This window comes from Tenrec ecaudatus, chromosome 7 (assembly GCF_050624435.1).
Source record: "Tenrec ecaudatus isolate mTenEca1 chromosome 7, mTenEca1.hap1, whole genome shotgun sequence".
Lineage (NCBI taxonomy): Eukaryota > Metazoa > Chordata > Mammalia > Afrosoricida > Tenrecidae > Tenrec > Tenrec ecaudatus.
The window spans coordinates 150817917-150838838 of NC_134536.1; the positions used below are offsets into that span (position 1 = coordinate 150817917).

Here is a 20922-nt window from a genome sequence, read left to right on the forward strand (position 1 = left end):
TCTCTCTCTCTCTCTCTCTCTCTCTCTCTCTCTCTCTCTCTCTCTCTCTCTCTCTCTCTCTCTCTCTCTCTCTCTCTCTCTCTCTCTCTCTCTCTCTCTCTCTCTCTCTCTCTCTCTCTCTCTCTCTCTGTCTCTTTCCAGTGGAAACATAAACATTGCCCTCCCCTTGCGTGGTTTAGTGCCCTGGTCCCCCATTGCCCTCTTTTTTCTTTCCCCACCCCTCTGTGGGCCATAAAAGCATATGAGCGTTGGTGGTGAAGAAATTCTTTCAGCACAGATGCTGCCTGCATCTTTATTTATTTATTTGATGAAGTGTGCATCATTCGGTTTGGTGTTGCCCTTGCCAGAGTATCTGGTCCTCAGTCTGGGAACTGTGCGATATGTACATTTTCTTTTTGGCCTGTTCTGCTGTTTGAACTGACCTCAGTAGACTCAGGTTGTACTTGTCCTTTTGTGCTTGGCTAACTTCACTCAGCATAATATCCTCTAACTCTTTTCACAAGACGAGGTGCTTCATCTTTTCATCACTATTTTAATTTTTTTTTTTTGCTGGAAACGCCATCTAGAATGTTGACTCAATTGGTGGCACTTTTGGCATTGGCTTTATGTTTCTGCTCTGTGCACTTGGGCAGTAGGCATAGTAAAGCCACCAGCAATACCATGACCTCCATAGGGAATATGTTTGTCACCAGATCCTGAGCTACTTTTAGCTACATCTTCTACTGGGAAAGCAACAGAAAGATCCACTGGGCTTTGTAGTCAGGGGGCAACTTGTCCACTCATAAGCAAACTGGCATTCTGGGGATTGTGGCTGTTTCTGGAATTTCTGTTCTGTGGGAAGGGCAATGGGCACTTGGACTGCAGCGTGTCTCTTCAAAGCATCTGCCTGGGAAACAGCAGCATGTCCAGGAAGAGGCTTCCAAGCCTGTGCTTCCTGCACATTGGAGCCAACTAGATAAAAGGCGGGGCACTCTTCTTCTTGGTGTCATCCATCATCAGATAAGCAGGAAAAGTGACTTTCGGTGGATGCTGCCGAAACTGTGGATCCTCAGGATTAGATCTATTGAGGGCTGCTTTAAGGAAAGGCAGGTGCAGGTGGTGGCAATGGGCAACTTTGTTGCTTCTTATCAGGTAGACAATAAAGGATCCACATGTTAGAAGAAGTTGGTGGTTGTTCTGCTTCGCTTGCTGCTATGCCTGGCTCCACCAAACCTTGTTTGGATGCGGTGTCCCCTTCTGCTTTGGTGTCTCATTCTGGAAGACCTTTGGGAGAAGGATGAAGAGGCCACTAGACGATTTTACAGAGGCGCCTGCATGCCCGTCTTTGGCAGATCCCTAAGAGGACAAGGGTTTGACCTCTATCTCTAGGGAAGCATTGTTTTTCCAGAACTCTCCTGCCCAGTATTGTTGGGGATTACATCACTGACCTTCTTCTCGAAGAGGAAAGATTCTGAGACCCCTGTGGCTGGGCAGAGGCCTCTCTCGGTGTGCAGAGTGTGCGCTACCACCTCTTGCACCTCTTTCAAAGAGGAGTCAGAGAGCAGAATCGTTCCTTCTGCCTCCAAGGGTACTGAGGACCTGGATTTTGTCCTCCACCTCTACAAAAAAAATTTTCAGCCTCTACGGCTTTTACAGACATGCCCAAGGCTGTCTTGGATGCTACAGGTACAGTAGCTGGTGGTGATTGCTCACTTTCTTTAATATGAGCCACTTAATCAGTGAAAGGGAAAGTGATTTGTTCTGGCATTTGCTCTACATAAGCCACTCCTTCAGTCACAGGCACATCATTATAGAGAGACGCTATGGGAAGGGTTGATGTAACCTCAACATCAGCCTGATAAGGGACTTCAGGAGCTTCACCATAAGCAGGAGGTTCTTGTTCATCCTGCAAAGGGGGTGAGGAAGCCTTGGTTGATGGTTCGGCCTAAATGTCTTTGGAGTTGGGACTTTTATCTACATGGACAGATGTTTGACTCACAGCCTGCATTTCTGCCACCTCTCCAGAATAAGCAATAGGTCAAGGCACCACAGTGTCTTTGGAAGCCTGTAGTCTTAGCACCTTGTGTTAGTCTGGGTACTTTAGAGAAACAAATCCACAGAAATTCGTGTATAAGAGAGTTTTATATAAAGCTTAAGTGTGCATCAAAACATGGCAACCCAGTGCTGCCCAAGCCCACAAGTCCAACATTAATCCATTAACCCACATGCCTAACACCAATCCACAAAGTCTTCCATCTTGCAAAACAGACACAATGATGCTAACTGCAGGAGGAAAGCTGAGTCAGTGAAGGTGTAAACATCTCAGCGTTGGCAGGGGTCTCCACACGGGTGCTCCAGCACCCAGGGCTGCATCAGGGTAGTCCATGCATCTTCTCGTTGGGGATGTTTTGAAGGAAGTCAGCCTTGCCAGCTGAAGAAGGGAACTGACTAAGGCAGAGGCACCCTGGTGCGACCATCACAAAACAAGAGACCAGAGAACTCCAAAAATGAGGCTCGCCAAGCCATTCATCCCTCCACCCTTCAATTAATCCCACATGTGTTTATCAGCCAGGCTGCCGCAATAAACTACCTCACACTTCCTCAGAAAATAGGTATACTTGTTGCCACATCCACTATTAAAATGTCAGAATGCTCAAAATGAACTGATGAAATGGTACCTAACATCTGGACAGCAAGCTGAGCTGGGTCAGCTGGGACACAGGCAAACTTTTGAGGGACAGCTACCTGGTGATGGTGATTCAGGTGGGGCAGTACCCTCAGGGGTGGGTGGTTTGGTGGGTGCACCACAAACTACTTCAGATACACCCACGGACTTCGGGAGTTCAGCATGAACTGATGGAAACTGAGTGGTTTTGTCGCTAAATAGCGGTCCACATACATTGTCCTCCTGGGTGTCTAGAATTTTCCATCTGTGTAATGACAGGTTCTGGAGAAATTAAAGCTGGTCTTTCTGGTTCTTTCACAACTTCTTGTTTCTTTTGTTGTGCTGTTCCTTCTGACCACTGATGAAATTTCTTACCCAGTTCTTTGATATCCATGGGAGTGTTTCCTTCCGCTAAGCAAAATAAGTCCTTTACAAGGAACTGCAGCAAACAGGGTGATGTTTGGTGGGTTGGTTTTGAGAATGGCTCTCTAAGTCCCTTGAATAGTCTTGAGGCCATAGGGAACAACAAGCCTGGGCTTGAAGAAATCATTTGGGCAGGAGATCTGTAATCACAATCTACTGCTTCCTGGCTATGCTTTACTGAGCTTCCTTGTTACCCCCTTGCTGGTAATTCCTCTCATCACTGTTTCTTAGGGAAGCATAGTATTCTTTTGTGTATATATCCCAGAGTTTTTAATCCACTCATCTCCTGATGGAAATGTTGGCTGTTTCCAATTCTTTGAAATTGTGAAGTATGTAGTGATGAACATTGGAGCACAGATGTCTGGCCATGGCTTGTTTTTTAAATTTCTTCTGGGTATATGTCCAGTAGTGGAATTGCTGGGTCGTAAGATAACTCTAGATCCATCTGTTTTAACTATCACCCAGTCGCTTCCCACAGTGGCTGTCCATGTCTACAAGACCACCAGCAGTAAAAGAGAGTTCCTATTTCACAACACCCCCTCCAACATTTGTTGTTTTCTGTTTGTTTAATTGGGCTATCCTTATTGGTGTTAGATGGTATCTCATCGTTGCTTTGATTGGCATTTTCCAGATGGCTAATGGTCGAGAACATTTTCTCATATGTTTATTGGGCATTCAGATTTCCTCCTTTGTGAACCTTCTGTTCAAGTCTTTTGCCCACCTTTTCATTGGGCTATTCATTTTTATCTTGTTGTAAGGTTTCAGGGTTCTGTAGATAATAATAATAAGCCTTTTGTCTGATATGCCATTACTAAATATCTATTCCCAATCTTGGGTTCTCTTATTATTCTCTTGAAGTATTTTTCACATGCACAGTGTTTTATCTTTAGGATGTCCCACACATCTATTTTACCTTCCTCTGGTGTGTATCCTTCATTACTGATAGCCCATGTATTCCCTGTGCTAAGGTTCTTAGCTTTGTCCCAATTGTTTCATTGATGGTCCAGATAGTTTTGGGTTTGACCTCAAGTTTCTGTGATCCACTTTGAATTTGTCCTATTTCTTCTTTTGCTATGCATCTATTCAAGTTCTTTACATCTATATGAGATAATCTGGGGAGGGTTTGTATTTTTAGGCATTTGTCCAAGACTTCCAAGTTGTTGCATCTCTTGGAGTACAAGTACAGTCCTTTGTACTAGTGTATACTTCGACTTTTAATTTCATTAGGGTCTGTTATAATTTCCCCTGTTTCATCCCTCAACCTCGATATTGACATCTGCTCCTTCCTATCTTTGTTAGGTTTGCCAGTATACTTAGTCTTTTAATTTTATTAGGGTCTGTTATAATTTCTCCTGTTTCATCCCTCAATCTGGATTTTGACACCTGCTCCTTCCTATCTTTGTTAGGTTTGCCAGTGATTTGTCAATTGTGTTAATCCTTTCAAAGTATCAGCTTTTCACTATGGTAATTTTCTCCATTTTGGGGGAGGTGGAGGTGGTGGTGTTTTCTCACTCACTTGTCTTTGCCTTGATTTTTAAATTTATTTTCTTTTGCTATTAGAGGAGTATTCTGTTCAAACTGCTCCAAATGCTGAAGGTTTTGTGATTGGGTATGCACCATAAGTCTCTCTTCCTGCTTCATATGTGCATTTTCACTATCAAGCATCCGTTGATAGCTATCATTGCTGTATCCCATAGGTTTTGGTAGGTTGTAGTCTCATTCTCATTGGCTTCTAGAAACTTCCTAATTTCATCTCTAATTTGAGCCAATACCCACTCCTTTTGAAGAAGTAAGTTATTCATCCTCCAAGTATTTGGTCCTTTTAAAATTTTTACTTTTGTTGTTTTCCAGTTTTATGGCATAGAGGTCAGAGAAGAAAGTCTGAGTGAGCACTGTAGGTTTGAATTTGCTCAAACTTTACTTGTGTCCCAGTATGTGGTCTATATTCAAATACATGCCATGTAAAGTTGAAAAGAATGTAAATTTTTTTGTAGTTGAGTGGAGAGCTCTGAATATGTCTTTCAGGTTGAGTTGTCTAATTGTAGAGTTAAGTTCTGTAGCCTACTTGTTGAGCTTCTTTCCCATTGGTCTATCTTTCTCAGAGCATGGTTTATTGAAGTCTCCCACTGTGATTGTTGATCTCGTGATTTCTTTTTTCATCTTTTACAAGATTTGATTGACATATCTCACAGGTCTTTCATTGGGTGCATATATGTTTTTAATGCACACTGGCTCTTGGTGCACTGATCCCTTAAGCATTATAAAATGTTCGTATTTATTTCTTGTTATATCCTGTACCTTGAAATAGACTTTGACAGAAATTAGAATTACAATGACTGCTTTATTTTAGATTGCCATTAGCTTGATATACCTTCTGTCAACCTTTGATCCTCAGCCTATTTTTGTCTGTGACCTTGAGATATGTCTCTACAGACAATTTGTTTCCTAATCTAGTTTGCTAGTCTTTGTCTTTTGATGGAGGATTTCAGACCATTAATTTTCAGAGTTATTACATCCATCTGTGGATTCTTTGCCTCCACCTTGTACCTTTTCTGATAGACATTTTCCTCCCTCCCTCCTTAGTAACGTGTAATGTATGTGTGAAGGGATGAATTCTTACCTTCTTTTCACCATTGGATCAAAGACATCTTGATAATTACTTTCATTGCTCTGACTTCTGGATAGTGTTACACTATGTTTTGGTCTCATGTTTGAGCTCTGTGAATGCTAGTCTTCTGACCAAAGTGAGCTGGAAAGTTATTTTTGTAGTGCTGCGTTTTTGTTTGTTTGTTTTTGATGAATTCTCTAAATTTTTCCTGATCTGGGAAAATCCTTACCTCTCCATCTATTTTGAAGGAAAGTTTGGTGGGATAGAGGATTCTCAGGTTACCTTTATTTTACTTCAGCTTTTGGAAGATGCTACATCAATCTCTTCTCTTCTTCATGGTTTCTGCTGAGAAGTCTGAGCATATGTTTATCTGATTACCCGTATAGGTGACTGAATTTTTTTCTCTAGCTGTTCTTATAATTTTCTCTTTTTCCTCAAAGTTGGATAATTTGACTACTATATGCCTTGGTGTATTCTTCTTGGAGTTGAATCTAATTGATGTTCTCTCTGCTGCCTGGATGATAATCTGTCTCCTTCATTAAATTGGGGATGTTTTCTTCCAGGAATTCCTTTGTTTTCTTGACTGTTGGTTGTTTGTTTTTTTCATTGTGTCTCACTCTGGGATCCTAATTATTCAAATATTGTTTCTCTTCATAACCTCACTCATTGTTTTCAGGTTTTCTTCAGGTTCTTTGAGATCTTGTTTGATTGTCTTTTACGTTTGTTGACTTCTGCTTGTCTAACTTTAAGGTAGCTGATATAATTCTCTACCTCTTCCAGCCAATTGATAAGGTCTTTTACTGTTTTGCTTCTGCTGTGTTTACCCACTTAGTAAGTGGACTCTATCCTCTCTATTTATTTTTTCATTTTTGTTTGTTTTTGTTTGTATTGATTTCCTCATATCCCGTATGATTCTCTGCAGCATCCTGAAGCTTTCTTTCTATGGTGGTTCACAGTCTGTTTATTCTAAGCATGTTGTTAGGTTCAGGTCCTCCTCACACATTATGTGTTGTTTCTCTTGATTTCTTGTAGTGGCTGCTGATGTGAGTTGTTGATTGCATGGTGTTCGTTCAGTGACATTTTCCTGGGAGTCTAGGAGCCATGGTTTTGTTTTGTTTTTTCTCAGAGGCTAGTAGGAATGATTCTAAGGGCTACCTGGAGCCAGCTGAACTGCAGGCTCAAAGTGCTTCTCTATCACACTGGAGTTGACTCTCTTCCTAGCCCGACAGAGCTATCCATTTGGAGGGCTAGGTGTGTGGCTCTCTCAGGCCATGTGGGCGGGGCAATTGTGTGCAGCAAGGGTTTTGACAGGCAGGCTGATTACATGAAGCAAGGGCTGGACTATATGTACAGACTGGTCTCAGGTTTTGATCACTATCAGCAGTAGTTGTTGTGAGCAGCAAGAGTGGAACTGGGCAGGCCATTCAAGCACAGCCAGACCAGCATTCACAGGGACCCAGGTGCAGAGGTCTATGGGTGTATATATTTAGTTGGTAAGTTGGTGGAGAATAAGTATTGTTGAGTTGTAGGAAGCAGGTTCTAGATGTTTTGGTGGTTGAGGTATATGATGGGTATGTTAAATCTACCAGGGTCCCTTATTGATCTTGTAAATTGTGCAAGGGAGAGTGCAGACCTTTAATTGTTTATGCTTATAACAGAAGTCCCCTTCGTAGTACGTTGCTGCACAACTTCTAGTTCTCTTCTATTTAAGTACCGTCCAAAGTTGATATAGGCTATTATTGTAGGTGTCCCTGGCAGGAGGGGCTTCTGATCAGAAGGTGGTCTGGTTGGGTCAATGGGACCCCATATTCACTGACTTCCTTGCAAGGGGTGGGAAGGTAGCTGAGTAACCCTGACATGTTGAGTCCCAATTCCGGTGGTGGGGAGAGGCACCCAGCATTTTCTTTCTCAGTAGCTAATGTGACTAGGTCTAACAATTCTCTGGTGCTAGCTTTGCTGCAAGTTTGAGTTGTGTCTCTGTCTCCCTGGAGATTCTTTCTCTCCCCAGAAAGTTGCAACTTTACTTGGTGAGTCAAAGGAGGTTGTGTGTTGCTGATATGAAGGGAACAGGTTCCAGAGGTTAACATGGTTGGAGTAATGGAGGAGTATAAGGAATGCACCAGGGCCCCTTGTTGACCCTGCATACTATGTAGAGGCAGTGCTTGGTGGTATGATGTTTTACTCCTTCTGGTCTTAAAGGGTGTCAAGAGTAGGTAAAATTCAGGCTACGGGGATGATTTGATGTCTGGTATGGCTAGGTGGACTTTATTCTTGTAATTGAGTTAACTATCTTGAGAGAATATACTTCTGGTGGATCAGATTAGAAGTGGTGGGTATGCTGGAGGTGGTCAAATGGGGGTGGGCAGATAGCATCTATTCCTGTCACCTACCTAAGTATCCTAAGGGGATGGAGTATAGCAATGTCTTACTCAACAGGGCAGTGACATATGTGTAAGGCTTGTTTTGCTGGCTTACTATTGTATGGTCTTTGAATGGTCTTTCAAAGATTGTTTGTCAACCCCAACCTGGTAAAACCTGTTTTGGGCCAAGGCTTTTGGCTTTTAGCTCCTGGTGAATTTTCCTGATTTATGATGTTAAAGCTTTGTTTATGAATTGGGCATATGGTGTCTTAGATTCAAAGTTATGAAAAGGAACCCAGGTTCAGATGACTGTTTTTAAGGTCATTTTGTTTGTTTGTTTGTTTGTTTGTTTGTTTGTTTAGGGGCTGTGCCACATTGTCTCCCAGGAGAGGTGGATTAGATTGGCTGAATGGGTTTGGGGCTCACTGAGTCTGAGTTCTTCCAGCTGCCCTACTGGCTCACTCCAGGCTCATTCACATAATACCACCAAACACTGCCCCTACATAATATGCAGGTTCTACAAGGTGCCCTGGTGTATTCACCTGATTTAAGGAAATTTGTGTCTAATTATCTTTCGTTATCTATACTGGCATGCCATGTTTGGAGCTGGGGAAGGGAAAAAAGGGTAGCCAATGTGGTCACTCTGTTCCTGGGCAAGGAGGGGAGGTGTAAACACCATGAATGTACGAGTGGAGAGGGAAGCAGAAAGGGCATCGCTGGAGTGAGTGCTCATGGAAGATCTCCATGGGCCTGGGAAAATGACCACCCTTAGACATCAGTCAGAAAATTAAAGCACACTGTTGGGTCTCAGATCTCAGGCACAGGAAGGGGTAGCAGATACTGTTCCACTTGTCCTGGCAAGGGATGTGAAAAGCTCACAGGGGGGTGGGTGAATTTAGAGCTCTGTGGGCAAAAATCATAAGGGGAGGTCTTAACCACAAACCCAAGGACACTAGGTGATATAGTTAAAGTTTGTTGCGCCAATCTGGCTGATAAACACATATGGGGTTAATTGAAGGGTGGAGGGATAAATGGCTTGGTCTCAGGTCTCTTGCTTTGTGATCATTGGAATAGGGTGCAGCTGTCTTAGCCAAGTCCCTGCTTCATCTGGCAAGGCTCACTGCCTGCAAGACATCCCCAAAACGAAACCACATGGACCTACCCTAATGCAGCCCCGGGGGCTGGAGCAGCCGTATGGAGACCCCTTCCAGCGTTGGTATGCTTACACATTCACTGATTCGGCTTTCCTCCTGCAGTCAGTGTCATAGTGTGTGTTTTGTGAGATGGAGGAGGACTTTGTGGATTGGTGTAGGATATATGGGTTAATGTTGGACTTGTGGGCTTGGGCAGCCCTGGGTTGGGATGTTTTCTTGATGTGCACTTAACCTTTATATAAAACTCTCTCTTATACATGAGTGTCTGTGGATTCATTTCTCTAAAGTACCCAGACTAACACATTATGATAACGAGAGTGGGGTACTGGAGGAAAAAAAATCATAAGATGGAGAGTAGATGTTTGTTTGATCTCTCCCTCATGGTAGTTTTTCTTTTTTGTCTAGCCAGAGGTCAGATAAAGCCCCGCTGTTTACTCGGTTGTTTTCTGGGAAAAATAAGGGAAATATGAAAATAGAAAGCTTGGAAACCCACCTGCTTTCAGCCATTAAAATTTGGTCTATATATATAAAAAAATTTTTTTTAAGATAAATGTGAAACGGAAAAAAAATTCGGTCTTTAGGTGGGTTTAGGCCATGCCTGCAAAGAAAGCTTTGAAAGGGTATGTTCTGCCCAGTGCTTTGGAGTACTCAGGAACCGATGGTCTTTGTCAGAAGCTGGATAAAATCTGGAACCATGAAGAAAACTCCTCCCTGGGACTGAATGTTAAAGGGAGCCTGTGAGCAGGCTGAAATGCTTGCTAGGTGACCAGCTGGATCTACTTGTGGAGCAGAAATGGGAGAAATGCAGCAATAAAGAGATGGGTTGAGTTTGGCCAATGACACCTGTGGACTTGGTTTACAGGAAAAAGCGGAGAAGACGAGAGCGGGTTGACTGATCTAAAGTTCATAACCTAGCACGAGGGGGCTAGGGTTGTTGAGCACTGGTGAAAGCCAATGGTCTAAAGGCAAGGCAACCAATGGGCACACTGTGGAGACTGAGTTAGGTAGTCCATATTGAGTTGACCAGAATCCGACCAGATGGGGAATTTCGAGCGTGATGTTGCTGACTTTATGGATGGCCTGGCTGGATTTGACTTTGCTTATGGATGCAGATTTCACAAGGTTCCAACTGGAATGAAGATTCTTCATGTCAGAAAATGATTGTCTCCTCAGAGTACTGGGTTGATGTAAGTGAGCAGTGTATAAATTGGATACTCAAAATTGGAGGGATAAAGGCATGAAGTGATTGGCTTCCAAACTTTCATAGGTGGGGGAACATATTCACAGGATTATAGGATTAAGGTGTAGGTGTTACTTAATTGCAATCATGAGGCCAAAGAATTATGTACAGTTGCCAATTTGGCAAGGGGTGGATTGATATAGTTTATTGTGCCAACCTGGCCGATAAACACATGTGGGGTTAATTGAAGTGTGGTGAGATAAATGGCTTGGTGAGCCTCGCCTTTCTAGTTCTCAGGTCTCTTTCTTTGTGATGGTCAGACCAGGGTGCAGCTGCCTTAGCCAGTTCCCTGCTTCATCTGGCAAGGCTTATTTCCTGCAAAACATCCCTGAGGAGAAGCCATAGGGATCTACCCCGATGCAGCCCTGGCTGCTGGAGCAGCTGTGCGGAGACCCCTTTCAGCACTGAGATGCTTACACATTCACTGACTGGAGTTTCCTCCTGCAGCCAGTGTCATCATGTATATTTTGTGAGATGGAGTAGGACTTTGTGGATTGGTCTTGGACATATAGGTTAATGTTGTACATGTGGACTTGAGCAGCACTGGGTTGGGATGTTTTCTTGATGTGCACTTAATCATTATATAAAACTCTCTCTTATACCTCAGTTTCTGTGGATTTGTCTCCCTAAAGTACCCAGACTAACACACCAGGATTCTCTGTCTGGTACCCAGTCTCTGAATATTGGCCTCCTTACCTCTTAGTTTTCCTATCATTGGGTGTACCAAGTGGTTGATTCTACTAGGGCACCTTCTTGAGATGCCTATTTCTGAATTTTTAAAAGAAAGCAGTATTGGTAATGAAGTTAACTTTTATGAATGAAGCTCCTATATACAAGATTTTGGGCGTAGGTTGCCAGGATTCAAAGAGAAATCTAAACTACTATGTCAGCACTATTGTTATCTCTGCTTGGAACAATGCCCACACTAATTGAAGTGGATCACATGCCTCTAAAGAACGTCCTTGTCAGTTGCCAGCAGTGATCATTTACTTAATCCAATTGCTATATTTTGTGATTGTAAGGAACATTCAGCCAGTGATCAACTACTGTTCAGTTGACATGACTCATAGCAACCCCATGTGTTTCTATAGCATTTTTATTGGCTAATTTGGGGGAGAAATAGATTGACGGCCACTTCTGAGATGCCTCTAGGTGAGCTTGTACCTCTGTCCTTTTGATTAGAAGCCAAGTGTTTTAACTATTTGTATCCCCTAGGGATTCTGATTAACATTTAATGGGTACTTATTACATGGCAATATGTGTAAAAGTACTTTATATCCTTTCGAAAACCCATATTACAGATAGGGAACTGAGGCTTAGATTGGTTAACCTGCCCATGTTTTCAAGGTGGTATGTCATAGAAACTGTATTTGAAACGAGACCTATCTAATTCAAATACCATTACCTAGCTTGCTAAGACTCTCAATAGTAAAAATGATAAAATTGCTATATGAGTTAGAGACAATGTGAAGCCAGTGAATTTGTTTGATCTGGATATTAATTTCTAGCAATTTATACAGCGAGGCTCTTAGCAGCATTTAGTCTGAACTTTGTTTTTAAAATTTTCATAGTGGATTTGTATTCCTATAGAGAGCATTGTTATGCTTTATTTATTGCTATTGTTTGAAAAATGACATCACTAATGTGTTTCAAATAGAATTGTAGTCAATGATCACTGAGCAAATGAAGAATAATTGGGAAATTGTTTCTTCTGATGATCTTTAACTCTGATTCTCTGTGCTGTAAGTGCAGTGGGCCTTCAGTCATGTGGCCTACACGGAGCTGAGGATTTCCTCGGCCTTTAATTTCATGTATGATATTAGGTTACTCTGTTCTCCCCTGGGCCTTGGTTTCCTGGTCTAAAGTACCAGGGACCTTCTGGCTCCAACATTCTGTTTCTTCTCTGGACAGCTGCTGGTAGTCCATTAACAAGTCTCTTAAGAGTCCCTGGCTCTGTGCTTCTATAGCTTCATTATTAGAGAACGGAGCACTGATGTCTCAGTGGTAGAATACTTGCTTTCTGTGCAACAGATTAAGGTTTGTTTCCCAATCATTGTATCTCATGCACAGCCACCACCTGTTTGTCATTGGAGGCTTGCATGTTATGATAATGCTGACCAAGTTTTTGTGGACCTCCCAAATTAAGACAAACTAGAAAGATGCCTGGAGATCTACGTCCATATATCCCTCAATCTGGAGTGAATCCACACCGATCAGGAGGGCCTTGTAGGAATGGACAACATTCTATTTCCTCATGCATGGGGTCACTTCGGTAAGGGGCCCACTCAATGGCAAACAACAACAACAGCTAAAGTTGTTAGGAGATTCTCTTTCTTAAACAGGAACCTGTTTATATTTTGCAAAACCTGTGCTTCTCAGGCTCGGCCACTTGTTAGCACAAATCTCTTATTCATAAAAATGAAATGACAGCCAATCAATAAGATGTTTCTGAAAGAATGAAATCGTGAGAACTCAGAATGCATTGAGGATAGGGTTCACATAAAACCTCACCTGGATAAAGTAGGAATCTGATGTGCACTTGATGCGTGGAGCAGTGAAGGTATGAATGAGTGAGGGGTTAAATTCCAGGATGCAACAGGAGTTCAAACTTATTTTTACATTAGGGGAATTGATGGATTTTCTTGGGGGCAATATCTATTGTTATTTCATTTAATAGCACAGGTATATATTCTATATGTTCTATATATTCTCCTAAGATAGAACAAGACCAGATGAGGATAACTGCTTATGGCTCCTGGTGTTGGCCAGTAAGATTTATGACCAGAGCAAATGACTTTCTTTAGAACCAAATAGAGTGAGAACAGAGGCAGAAGCTATGTAAGGTGAAAATATCAGAAGAGGTGTTCCCATTACTGAAGAAGGAAAAGCAGTTTTCATGTGTCATCAGAATGAAGCATTTTGCTGTTGTTTGTTTTTTAAATCATTGTATTGGGGCTCATACAGCTCTTAGCACAATCCATACATACATTACTTGTATAAAGCACACTTGTACATCCGTTGCCCTCATCGTTCTCAAAATTCACCTTCCACTTGGGTTCCTGGAATCAGCTCATTTTCCTCTTGTTCCTCCCCTCCCTCCCCGTTTCCCCTCCCTAATGAACCTTTAATAATTTATAAATTATTATTTTATCTTAGCTTACACTGCCCGGTGTCTCCCTTCACCCACTTGCTTGTTTGTTGCCCATCCCCCAGAGAGGAGGCCATATGCAGATTCTCCAGATCAATTCCCCCTTTCTACCCCCACTTCCCTCCCAGTATCGCCCTTGGTCCAGAGGGGTTCATCTGTCCTAGATGCCCTGTGTTTCCAGATCCCATTGGTTTTGGTGTTTGTTTGTTTTTTAATAAAATTCTGTGTGACAGTCTGGTTCAACTGGAATTATATAAAACCAGCAGATTTTTTTAAAAATACATAATGTTCGGGTAAAATACTCTGGAGCTATGGATATGATTATTGAGTTTGGATAATGACCCTAAAAATGGCTCAGTTGTTAGCTGCATGGAATCTGCCCCCAACCCATGGCAGCCCCATGCACCATGGCCCCAAATATTCCCCAGTCCTGTGCCATCTCCAACATCAACTTTTATTGGACCGTTGTGGCCAATAGGGTTTCCACTGGCTGATTTTCAAAAGATCTCCAGGATTTTATTTGTAACCTTATTAGTCTGGAAGATCTGCTGAAACCTGTTAAGCATCACAGAAACATGCAAGCATCCAGTGACAGATGACTGCACAGATGTGGCAGCCTAAGCAGTGCATTGATCAGGAATTGAACCCAGGTCTCCTTCATGGAAGGCAAGCATTCTTCCACCAACCAATGTTCACCACCCCTCATCCCCACTGACAAAACATGAGTTACAACCAGTTAACACATTTTAGATTTTTTTTTTTGTAATGACTGATATTTTCTTTGTTGTTGGTTTTAAAATCAGCCTCTGTCTTGGTCAAGAAAGAGTGATTCAGGGACTGTGTGCCTCTCTGCTGTGTGGACTGAGCAAGCATATTTTTCTGTGTGTCCTGCTAGATGGAAGCTTGGGGAGGTTGTTAGTGTTATTAGAAGTGTGAATATGGGCTGACCAGGGGATGGGCCTTCTGCTGTGTGTCAATCCAGCATCACCCCGTGGCCTCTTCTGCACCGCCAGAGAAGTGCCTGCAGTTTCTTTCAACGTGTGGTCCAGAGCAAGGACTTTCCAGGGAAAGCAGCGGGAAGGACCTCTCTGAGAGCTGAGATAATTGTCTGTGCCTTTGTTGGGGGGCAGAGCGAAGGAGGGTCTCACCAAAGACAGGTGGCTGCAGTCATACTTAGGGCTGCCCTGAGTGTGAAACTCTCTCCTGAGAACAACTCGCTCCTTGGCTTCAGGCAGCTGAAATTGGGGTTGCAGCTTGCTAGGAATTCTCACTCTTCCAGCTTTCAAGAGAACACACTTCCCAATTGATTTCCACAACCCCTTCCCAGCAGTGGTGGGATTATTTGGATATTATCTCTTTTTTCTGGAAATGCTTGGTGTGTGTCATCCCCCCCCCCCCGCCCCCCGAATGCACACCAACTGTGAGAACATCTTCCCCTTAATGGGCATTGGAAGGAACAATGGGGCTTTCACATGGCCCTGTCCACCCTCACTTCTAGATAAGCCTGAGCTCCAGGATTTGGACAGTCTGCTCCCAAGAGCAAACCCAAGCCCCAATCTGAAGCCCACAGGACTCATCCAAGGAGGAGTATTATACAGGCAGGACGTTTATCAGAAACAGGGACTGATAAGAGGACACTGTCTGTCAGTGGCTTGAATACAGGTGTGACAGTGAACCAGTGTCACAGGAGTTTCAACACTAAGATGGCAAGGGAGAAGGCCTTGGTGATCTATTTATGGACCAATTACAACCCATAGGTTATAACAGTTGGATCCCATTGTGCATGGGGGTCACTAGGATCTAAGGGCCTTCTTGATGCCAGCTTACAGCAGCAATGTCACACCAAACACGGAGTATTACGTTGTCTTTTGGGGAAAGCGTCAGGCATGGATTCAATTTGCACTGACTGAGCTAGAACACATCTTCTATGTCACTAGAAACACTATGCAACACAGATTTTCAGTCAGTTGAGTTACAGGCTTCATTTCTTCACTCCCCATTACTAATGCTGTACAAGAACATGCTGCCATGGCTTCATGATTAGGGTGGGGGAGGGGTGTACCAACCTGTCCCTTGGCTTTGGGTTTAGTCTTGTGACATACTTTGACCCATGGTATTTTAGCAAACATTGCAAAGAGACACTTTTTTTAAAATTTTTTTATTTTAACAATTTATTGGGGCTCATACAATTCTTTTCACAGTTCATACATATACATACATCAATTGTATAAAGCACATCTGTACAGTCTTTGCCCTAATCATTTTTTTCTCTTTTCTTCTTTTACATTTTATTAGGGACTCATACAACTCTTACCACAATCCATACATATACATACATCAATTGTACAAAGCACATCCATACATTCCCTGCCCCAATCTTTCTCAAGGCATTTGCTCTCCACTTAAGCCCCTTGCATCAGGTCCTCTTTTTTTTTCCCCCCTCCCTCCCCATTCCCCCCTCCCTCATATGCCCTTGGTAATTTATACATCGTTATTTTGTCATATCTTGCCCTATCCGGAGTCTCCCTTCCCCCCTTCTCTGCTGTCCCTCTCCCAGGGAAGAGGTCACATGTGGATCCTTGTAATCAGTTCCCCCTTTCCAACCCACTCACCCTCCACTCTCCCAGCATCGTCCCTCACACCCTTGGTCCTGAAGGTATCATCCACCGTGGATTCCCTGTACCTCCAGCCCTCATATGTACCAGTGTACAGCCTCTGTCCTATCTAGGCCTGCAAGGTAGAATTCGGATCATGGTAGTTGGGGGGAGGAAGCATCCAGGATCTGGGGGAAAGCTGTGTTCTTCATTGGTACTACCTCGCACCCTAATTAACCCACCTCCTCTCCTAAACGCCTCTATGAGGGGATCTCCATTGGCCGACACTTGGGCCTTGGGTCTCCACTCTGCACTTCCCCCTTCATTTAATATGATATATATATACATATATATACATACATATATACATATATACACATACATACACACACTTATATCTTTTTTGTTTTTTTTTTGCATGATGCCTTATACCTGGTCCCTTGGGCACCTCGTGATCGCACTGGCCGGTGTGCTTCTTCCATGTGGGCTTATTTGCTTCTGAGCGAGATGGCCGCTTGTTCACCTTCAAGCCTTTAAGACCCCAGACACTATCTCTTTTGATAGCCGGGCACCCTCAGCTTTCTTCACCACATTTGCTTATGCACCCATTTGTCTTCAGCGATCCTATCATGGAGGTGTGCAGTCAATTATATGATTTTTTGTTCTTTGATGCCTGGTAACTGATCCCTTTGGGACCACTCGATCACACAGGCTGGTGTGTTCTTCCATGTGGACTTTGTTGCTTCTGAGCTAGATGGCTGCTTGTTTATCTTCAAGCCTTTAAGACCCCAGTCACTATCTCTTTTGATAGCCGGGCACCATCAGCTTTCTTCACCACATTTACTTGTTCACCCACTTTGGCTCCAGCCGTTGTGTTGGGAGAGTGAGCATCATAGAGTTCCAATTTAATAAAAGAAGGTATTCATGCATTGAGGGAGTGTTTGAGTAGAGGCCCAAGGTCCTTCCGCCACCTTAATACTTGACCTATAAATATAGATACATAGATCTATTTCCCCATCCTCCTATATATATTTGCATGTACATGTCTTTGTCTAGACCTCCATGAATGCCCTTTGACTCCTAGCTACAAAGAGACACTTTTACAGGCTCATTCTCTAGTGTATTTCCCATCACCAGGAGAACACACCTCTCTTAGGCTTGGTTCTCTAGAAATGCCAAAATGGTGAATCTTGCATATGTATGTATACAAAGAAAGATTTATCATAAGGAAATAACTCACGTGGTTGTAGACTGGGCAAGCCCTCAATCAGCCTTGAGGTTTCTCTTGACCCATGTAGCCGCAGGGACAGATGAATCCAAGATTGGCAGGCTGAGTATGGAGGCTGAAAAGTTCAAGGTAGGCAGGTAAAACAGCAGATTACTAGCTTATGTCCAAAGAAACAAGGTCAGATGATGAGCCGTATGCAGAGTACAGATTAAGTAAATAGCCAGAGAACTTTGCTAACATGCTCATATATATTGGCTGCAGGGGACACCCTTGTGTCAACTCCCTTTCAACTGATTAGCAGATCTCAATATGTAGGTGATTACATTATATTAGACCTCAACATGGGGTATGTAACCATCAAGTCACTGATAATCGTGGTCTAGCCAAACTGACACAACCTTAACCATGGCAACATCCTCAAGAACCAATGTGTCTCCATCCTGGCTCCAGAATCAAGCACACAGAGTAAAGATGCAACATTGATTTGCAGGGAAATACTGGAGCATTACATGCGTGTTAAGCAAATGCTGTTGCTGTTTTCCAATAACAGTTTGGGGTTATCATGAAGAAAATTTGAGACAATAGCTTTTGGATAGAGGTTGCATACACCATATCATGGATATTATATTTTATGGAATATTGAATAAATTTTCCAGGAAAGTTTTGAATTTATTGGCCTTAGATCCAAATACATATGCAAAATGAGATTCCCATCCCCCTTCCTTTAATCACAACTTTGTTTCAATTTTATTTCATAAGCAAAAGTTATGCCATTTGTTTTCTAGCTGGTATCCAACCAGTTTATGTCATGAACTTTAGTCTTAGAAGCCTTTCTTTCTTCTCAGTTTTTAAACACTGCTCTTTGCATATATAGCTACTTTTATCTTCCATTTTACTTCTCTGATGAGATTTATACTGAAGAGAAGTATCTTGAAGAATGAGCAAATTTTTAAAATGCCATGAACAAACTGAGAAATATACATCATCATTCATTTGGCACCACCTTCTAAAATTTCACACTTCAGGGATAAGCAAAATTCTTCTCACTCGTCTCTTAGATTGCTTACCAACATTGTAAGTGAGCCAGTGCAAGAGGAAGGGCACTGTAGCTCCCAACAGCCCATGACAGGCAGCTTTTCAGAGGGCTATGGTGAATGAAGGGATGCTGAGGCCTCACACTGGCAGGTCCTGCGCCAGAGACTGAATGGCCTCCTATATCCGTCTGTGTCTATAACTTTCATACGTTGGGAAGGCAAATTTATCCATTGTCTTTTTGACTGCCCAAGTTGAATAACCAATAATTATGTTGAACATCAACAATTATGAGGATGATGCAGGGCTAGGCAGTGTTTTATTCATATATATAATCAAATATATTATATATTTTATATAATATATATTTCTATATAATCAAATATATTATATCAAATATATATATATATCATCAAAATCCTGAGTCAGAGCTGACTTGAAGACAGCCAATGAATCATTTTTAGCTTAAAAAATCCTGTCCCGTCTAAGAGAGTGCAGACTAGGGAACATTAATGTTGTTATTGTTACAGCTCCTTCCTTGAGTTCTGATAGTGCTGCCCTGTAGTTAGAAGAACACCACAACTGGGATCAATCCAATACTGCAAACACTCAGTCTAGAAGAGGGGACCGAGATGTTTTTCCCCATCAATGTCTTATGATCTCATGGCGTCCACGGGTATTCTGTACAACTTAGCCTTGCTTGGCCCCACTTCCCATTTGCTCCCTGTGTCTTGTGGGAACAGAGTATAACCATCTACTCGCAGGTGGACTCTGACTCCTGGTGACTCCATGTATATCTGAATAGAAGTAGGTCCCAAGGACTGATTTTTCAGATGGGGATTGTCAGGTCTTGCTTTCAAAGTGCTTCTGAGTGAACTCATACTTGTAACTCTCCGGGTAGCAGCTGAGCAGATCCGCTGCATGCAACACCCAGGCCCACCGAATGCAGTCTAGCACGACGAAAGGCACAGGACTCCAGTCGCAGCACTTACTAGGTGAGCGAGTCTGGGGAGGTTACTTACCTTATTTACAAAATGGAGAGGATAATAATAGTACGTACCTGTCCCTGTTATCCACTGCTGCTATAACGTAAATAACACAAGTGGGTAGCTTTAAGGAATATAGATTTATCTTCTCCCCATTTAGGGGGCTTCAATCCTGAATTCAGCTCTAGAGTAGGATATTTCACAGTGTCCCCTCTGAGGGGAATCCTGATCTCTTTCCAGCTGCTGCTTGTTGCTGATATTCTCATAGCATCAATTTTGACCCATCTGTCCTTGTCTGGATTTTGTTGCCCACCAAAAAATAAATGCAAACCCACTGCCTTTGAGTTGATTCTAATTCATAGAGACGCTATTCTAGGTTTTACCAAAGCTGTAAATCTTTATGGGAGCAGAGAGCCTCATCTTTCTCCCATTAAATAGCTGGTGGGTTTGAACTGTAGATTGTATAATTACCAGCCCGCATTGACATTTCTTTATTCATGTAACCAAGAGCATCTAATTTCCAGATGAGATCATATTCACCGGTGTAGGGCTTAAGGCTTTCAGTGCATAGTTGAGGGGACACAATGTAACCCATAATGCCACTCTACAGGCGGTTGTGAGATTTAAATCAGGTGCTGTCTACAAAGTTAATCTCTGCCATGTGATATGCTCTCAATGAGTTATGACATAAATGATAATAACTATTATTAAGGGAAGATGTCATGTAGGGCTCCTCCTAGCTAATGGGAATCTTTGAGCACAATTACAGTGAAGCCCTAAGTTTCTGCTCGACCATCTGACCTCCGCATTGGTCCCTAAATGACTAGGATATTTGAGGGTGAGGCGTCAGCATCTTGACCCATTCACCAGGTTCTAATGGACCGTATTAATACTTTTTTGGATTTCTTGGATGGTACGAACTGTTACTGAGCTCAACTGCTAACCAAAAGATTGGAGGTTCAAGTCAAGCTAGACGTGCCTTGGAAAAAGAAATCCAGCAATATACTTCCAGGAAACCAGCCACTGAAAAGTCTATGGAGCACAATTTGTCTCCTTTTCCTCTCCCTTCCTTCCCTTCCCCTCCCCCTTCTCCAATCTCCCATTTTCACATACACCCCTCCATGCACAGCTCTGTGGTCGATAGAATTGACAGGAAACTCTAACTGCTGCCTGAGTGGAGAAGGAAATGGCATCTCGCACTCACACAGGGCTGGGTTTTGATATCTTATTCCAGATCTGTTGGAGCTGCCTAAAGTTCCCCCATGCTGCTCTCTTTTGTGGTTCACAATACACAGCTGTCACGGTATACAAACCGGGTGGGACTGCAGTATCCAGCTACAGGCAGGGTCGCATCACTCACTAGCCACGCAGTGATGTGGCATCTGCAATTCAGTCCATCTTGAAGGCATGCATGTCATGTGTTTCTCGTGGCTTTGAAGTGTTCAGTGCCTGCTTTCCCTTTTCAAGTTGTGACGGTGGGGTTTGGAGCACATGCATCCGCTGCT

At 42.8% G+C, this 20922-nt stretch overlaps 1 pseudogene; it reads right to left on the reverse strand.

Annotated features, from left to right (window-relative positions):
- Positions 1 to 603: 603 nt before the first annotated feature.
- Positions 604 to 5776, reverse strand: LOC142452546 (calcium-binding tyrosine phosphorylation-regulated protein-like; annotated as a pseudogene).
- Positions 5777 to 20922: the final 15146 nt, after the last annotated feature.